The sequence below is a fragment of the Pteropus alecto genome, unplaced genomic scaffold (genome assembly GCF_000325575.1).
Source record: "Pteropus alecto unplaced genomic scaffold, ASM32557v1 scaffold177, whole genome shotgun sequence".
Taxonomy (NCBI): Eukaryota; Metazoa; Chordata; class Mammalia; order Chiroptera; family Pteropodidae; genus Pteropus; species Pteropus alecto.
In genome coordinates, this window is record NW_006442207.1 from 5102220 (window position 1) to 5108884 (window position 6665).

General features: G+C 44.6%; 1 protein-coding gene across 2 annotated transcripts in view; it reads right to left on the bottom strand.

Annotated features, from left to right (window-relative positions):
• TCF7L2 (transcription factor 7 like 2) overlaps positions 1-6665 on the bottom strand; it is a 176983-nt gene that overhangs the window by 118265 nt on the left and 52053 nt on the right. The gene's annotated exons all lie outside the window — the stretch shown is intronic.

Here is a 6665-nt window from a genome sequence, read left to right on the forward strand (position 1 = left end):
CTCAAGCCTGGTGTCATGCTAGGAGACCATCAATTCTAAATCTGTTCTTTCTGGAACCTTTGTTTCTAAAACGCCATCATCCTTCACTTCAAAGAAAGCTGAGTACACGTGGGCAACTGTCCTCTGCTAGAAGTTACTCAAGTAAGGTGGTGGTGGAGTTCCTCGCCCAACTCAAAATTTTATAAAACAAAAATATTTCTTGGTAAAAGATGCACAGACAGGACACGATGAAATTTATACGCTCATCTCGAAAGGCCAGAGAAATTCTTCAATAGGTACAGGTTTACCACGGAGAGAAAAATAAAGGTATCAGCCGATTACATGGTATCTACACTTTTCTCTGAGATAGAAAATGAATACATGGTACACGGGAAAGGGAGCTACTTCTGCCAAAAGTAATACATCAGCTTTCGGAGGGACCTGAACAATCAATCGATCAAACTCTGCACCATGCAGATAAGGGAAACTGAGGTAAGGTGGTTTGTCCAGTCACAGAGATACTTAGCACGAGTATAAGCAATTCCTGGGTACTTGACTACTATTGGTGACACTGCACCAGTTTCACTCAGGAAAACTTCAAATTATGCCTAGGGAATGCCAAGAGAGAAGGTGGCATTTCTAAGAAAAGAGACTGGAGAAGGCTGAACAGTCTTAAGTCAGAAAGATTTCGACAGAGAAAAAAAAAAAGACAGCAAAGGGCAGTCCAAAGAGAAGGAAGGGTTTGCTCAAATCGCATGTGACACAGAAGGGCCAAAGCCACCCTCAAGCTTTTTCATGAGTTCTTCAAAGATACAACTGTCTGGTGAATTAAAACCAAACTCAGTGACACATAAAGCTGGAAGGTCCTAACCTATGAGTGACCTACTGAAGTACAGTCATTTCCCCAACCTAGATCTGTACAAGAAGGGAGAGACTTCTACCACGTCAGGGCTTCTACCGAGAAGCATGCTGAGGAAAACGGGTCACCACTTCCGGTAACTTGCCACAAGACCTTGCATCAAATCCCCTTGCGTCTGTAGACCTTTGGTTTTTCATCTGTAATCTGTCCTATCCGTGGTGGGACAGGTGCAGAGCTGTCTCAAGCACTTAAGAATCTCTAGGATTCCGGGCCCCCAGGCAGTAAACGTCAGCAGGCATCCCCCCTCCCCAAGTCACCCTTATAATCAAACCATTTCCAAACACCTTTTTCGGGAATAATAACATCCTGAGTTGAGAAGCACTGAATAACTGTTCCCATGGTTTCCCTCAGCCCTATAACCCCAGCCAGAGGGCTGTGGGAATCTAGGCTGCCCTGTCTCATCCTGACTTCTTCCCATTCTCACTTGCCACATAAATATATGGGCCTCAACGGTCAAAAACCACTCAATAGAGTCATTTCCTTGAGGCCGACCAAAACGAACGCCCGCCAACACTCACCCCTCCACGTCAAAAACCTGTGAAGAAAAACGCGGAGTCTGCGACACACCTACACCCCGTGCGACCCTCGGTGCGGAGGGTTAGGTTAATGGACAGGTTCTCATCTTTGGCCATCTGCAAAACTGATCTGACTGCATGCAAGCAACGGCTCCACAGAATTCGGACATGTAGGCTTTCTTAAAGGTGACAGACCTGCCCTGCGGACCCCACCCAAGAATCATCATATCCATAATGCAATATTAATGTGGAGACTTATAAGTCTTACTTTACATAAGAGCTTCATTGTGTGCCATATCCAATCTCCGCAGGCTACCTGCACCACATATTTTTATGGGCCTACATTTCAGTGCTCCGAGCCTGCAATACACATAATTTTCAATTATGTTAGGGCAGCCCCGGACCACTGCCTATATAACATTACTGGGCGGAGGAAATGAGACTCGGCCCCGCTGCCCAGAGAGAGCTAACCAAATCCAGATGGCAGAGAAAGACAGCCCCACCCCCAACGACTTGAAGGGACTCTACGGTGACAGCCCCAACCTCTCCGTCCCAGCGCAACCTGATCCCACAGAACGGCGGGGTCCCCGCAAAGCAGTGCCCGTTCCCCCCTTGGATCTCAACTGGCATTCAGGTTGACGAGGTTCCTTTTGGAGAAGTAAGTATTATGTCAGGATTTTTTAAAGGAAGTTATTAACCTCCTCCCAAAGTGATGGATTTCCCAGGCCTCTTCATCTTCTACAATCGGTCCTTATTAATAAGGAAAATAAATAAATAAAGGGGAGAAAAAGGAAATTCAGTACTATTATAGCCTAAAGGAAAATCTCTTCCTTCGTGGAGACATCAAGCAGCAGGAAATTCTATTCTGTTGGGCCCTAGAGGAAGGGCCTGAAGAAAGCAGCATCTCGGATTTATGAAGCAGTTCGAAAGCCATGCCACATTTTCCCAATAGTTCAACTTCGGTTTTATATCCTTTTTGGGGGGAAAAAAAAGGAAAGTTCCCACCATCCCACTATAAAAACAACACTGGGCTCCAGCTTTCTTCCTTTCAGGCTGCTCGACATGGAAATTATGAATTGCCTACAAAAACATTAAACTTTTCAACAAACTGCAATCAAATAGGGCTGTGGGAATTCCTGCATTGAAAACTGTTGAAATGGAGTCTTGCTCGACTTTCATTTTGTTAAAAGGGGGGGCTTGGGGGATGGGGAATCTCGGTTTAAGCGTTTCATCCTTTGCTTAATAATAATGTTCTGCTCATGGCCCATCAGGGTTTTCCCCCCAAATCATATTTTATAATATGTCTCAGGGAGCTTAAGTTAAGCTCTGGACCTGTGGACAAAGTCTAGAAACATATACAACACCATTAGTCTGAAAGGAATTAAGGCAATTTAAAAGCCTGTTAAATTGTCAGCAAAAAGAAAAAGATACACATCTCGAATTCCTCCTCCTCCAACTCCCCCAATAAAAAAGAAAGGAAGGCAAACGGGGAGCATTCTTCCGAATCAGAAGGCGCCTCCGGGATCTGGTAGACCTGACAAAACCTGCTCCCAGGAAGTCACCCCATCCTCGTGAACCCAGCTTCAGCAGCAAGAACGGCGAGGAAGGGCTGCTGGAAGGGCTGCTCGAAGAACCTGCCACCTGAGAGCTGCTGAGTCTTATTTCCTAAACAAACAGGTCAACTCAAAGGACAATGACGATGATAATGAAAAAGCCTGCCAGGAAACTCCACATCCTTGATAAAACACCAAAGCGGCTTCCTGGCACTTCCTTTCGTGGGTGGGCAAGTAGAGTCTGTCCCTTTATTTGTTCAGGGCAGGGCTGGCAAACTTTTCCTTTAAAGGGCCAGATAATAAATATCCTAGGCTTTGCAACACATACCATCTCTGTCCGAACTACTCGACTCAGCCACACAGGTAATACGTGTGTGTATATTTTTATTATGTCATGGCTATGTTCTAGCAAAACTTTATCTACAGACACTGAAATTTGGATTTCATGATCATCCTGGATCAAGAAATATCTTTCTCTTGATTTTTTTCCAACCGTTTAAAAATAATAAAAATCATTCTTAGCTCACAGGCCATCTTAAAACAGGTGGCCAGCCAACTCTAGGCCCTGGGCCACAGTTTGCCATCTTTAGCTTAGGGGATAAATGTGTAAAGACCTGGAGACCGTGTCAGAAAGGACCCCACCTTTGCTGGGCCTTGAATCCAGACACAGCCAAACACGATCACGTAGGAAAGTGTATTCAGTGGCAAAAGGCAACGCTATGGATGGAATCATCACAAGCAGACTCAAGTTTTGGGGGGAAAGTTTGGAAAAGAATCTGAGCTCTCTGGCTATGACTCCCAGTCACAAGGTCTAGCCACCAGACCACAATCTCACTGAAATGACTATCCCTCCTTTCCAAAATGGAAGTTTGAAAATCCCTGAACAACTCTGACTGGAAAAGGTTCATGCATTTAAAAGTTCTCACCCGCTTCCCAGGAGACACTGGCAACAGGTCACATGTCATCAAATCACCACAAAAGAGCACCAGGCAGAAATCTCTCAGGTCGTGGTAACGTGCCTGGGTGCTGTGGGATTGACTTTCTGGGTTCAGAAGCTCCTCTCTCAAGAGATTTCGAACGTGTATGAGTTTCGCACATCACAAAGCTGGAATAAAACCCACGTTGTGCCAACAGATGGCATGAGCCACAGGCTCAGGAAGAATGAGGAATTCGAAGTGGGAACAGGGGCACAGTGGGGCCTGAACAGACTGTTCGGTGGAGATAAAACCAGACTCCTCTGGAAAACTAGGTCCTGTAGACAACGTATCACCTGGAAAGGGGCTGATTTTATAATTTTTGAAGGCTTTGCTCCCCTCCTCTGTCCAGTAGACAGGAATCCCATACCAAAGTACAAGATCAATAACAATGAGAACAGCCTTTCCAATCCAAGCTAATTCTCAGTAGGGGTGCCTTTTCCTAGAAAAGTTCATCTTACAAGAACTTATGTTAATTGGAAACCATTCTCACAATAGATTTCAACAACGAAGATTTCCTAACTCAGCCAGTGCCAGAATGTTGTACATGTTGCATTTCTTATAAAATGGAAAGTCAATACTCTGCCTCAACATTCAAAACTGAGCACTGCCAGCCACGTCCAAGGTCATTAATCCTTCCTCCCCTGCAAGGTGTCTGACTCCCACCCTCCCCGAGCAGCCTCATCACAGACCACATCAACTCTACTACCAACGTATGACCGAGGAGGGGTGTAAAACCATGACTATGATGTGCACATCGATAAAGTTCATCAAAAAAAAGGTCACCAGAAGCCACTCGTAAGAGGAAAATCAAAAAACTTAGTGAGACAACAGGAAGCACAGGTATCAATGCCGACAGCACACACACATTTTTCAGGAGCTTATATTGCGAGGCACATCTATAATACGCAGCCACATACACAGGCCTGTGAAGGAACAGGCTTGGTCGTCTCCGTATGAACCTACTTCATTTCTCAGAAACGGAAGATGAAAAATTCAGTCCATCTTCTATAAGTAAGTGATTTTGCCCTGGAGGGTTGGGGAATCCCAGTTTATCCCAATGGTTAAAATAGAAGAAGTTGCGATTAATTCAATACTCTGTGCTACCCTCTGACTCCTATAGAAACCGACAGATTTCTCAAAGTTAGCACTGATAACATACACTCAACAGTAAACCTATGTGAAACTACATCAGAAGTCTTCAAAATCCTGCAGGATCCTTAGGGCTGCCACTACGAAATGCTCGACCAATTTTCCTGCAGATGCAGAAGGTATAGGAGATTTAAGTTACTTTGTCTTAGGTTAAAACATACTCCAAGAAGTGCTTCTTTTGAAAAATACACAGAGAGCTTAAGATAGAGGTTCTATTTAAAGAGGCTTTATTTGCCTATAAAGCATGACTGCATAGAGAAAAAAAATTCAGGAACATATGATTTCTGCTGGTTGGGAAGGTTTACTACAGTTACCAAGGAGAAGAAAACCGAAGGCCTTGGAAGGCTGGGTACACTCTGAACTTGGAGAAGGCAGGAAGCCACACAAAAAATTCAGTAATTTCATTTTAAAAGTTTTTTTAATGAAACCAAACATAGCAGGAACTCAGAAATGTTTCTCTTAAAGTTACTAACTATCCCATTTTCCAGCAAAAGAGGAATATAGGGTAAAAGGGAGTGGAGTGGACAGGGTGTCAAGGCATCTGTGTAAAACACATTTAATAGTATTATCCTGTCTTTGTGGGTTGGTCATTATATGATTTTTAAATGAAATCTTTAAATTTTTTCTTCCTAATCATCACAATCTAAAGGGTCTTAAGAGTATCACTTCACATTTAGAGAGTATTTTACTAGAGTTCATAACCACATTCACAGTAACCCTGAAGTAAATGGACAGAAAGTTACACTAACATTTTACCAAGGAGAGACCTAAGGCCAATTGAACAAGACCCCACTTGCCTGAGGTCACCGGGTCAGCTGGCAATCAAGTGCACACGGCGCCAGACCACTGGGCGCTTCTGCTTCATCCTGACCTTCTTTAGAACTTCCTCTCCCCTACCTTTACTGGTTTTCTTATCAACTGCTGGGCATCCTTGCCTAAACTCCAGCCAGGGATCAGTGTCTCAAAGGACATGGCTAAGAAATGTCTCGGTGTCCCCAACGGGAGAAATAATCCTTCTCTAGTATCTAGCATCTCTCCCTTTCCCTGCATGGTCACTAGGCAAACCATTAAACTATTTTCCTCCAAGGCTACCAGAAAATTATTTCTACCAGAGCTACAAAGAAAACAAGCAAATAAGAAACAAAAAAAAGCCAATAACCAGAACTTGGAATTCACTGTTTTCTTTACATGGCCAATTATTTAATACCCACGTCACCAAGATACTTCCGCATTTGTCAGGTCAGTGGTTTTGCAGAGAGGTCGTAGTATCACAGCTCATGGAAGCACAAGCTGGACAGAATCTCACCAGGCCCTTCCTCTCACACCCAGATGGGCTGGGGCCCAGGCTGTCCTTCCCTCTCCAAAAAGTCACTCTTAAAATGACGACTGTGAGCTGCTCCGGGGCACAGCACGTGGGGGAGGGGAGTCCGGACACCTGCTTTCCAGGCCCAGCTCTGCCACCACCTAGTCCATCGCTTCACTTCTCCACTGGGCAACCTCTTCCCCACTCTGGGCTTAAGTCTACAGCAGGAAATGGGGGAACGTGATCCCAAAAGTCCCTTTGGGCTCTAAC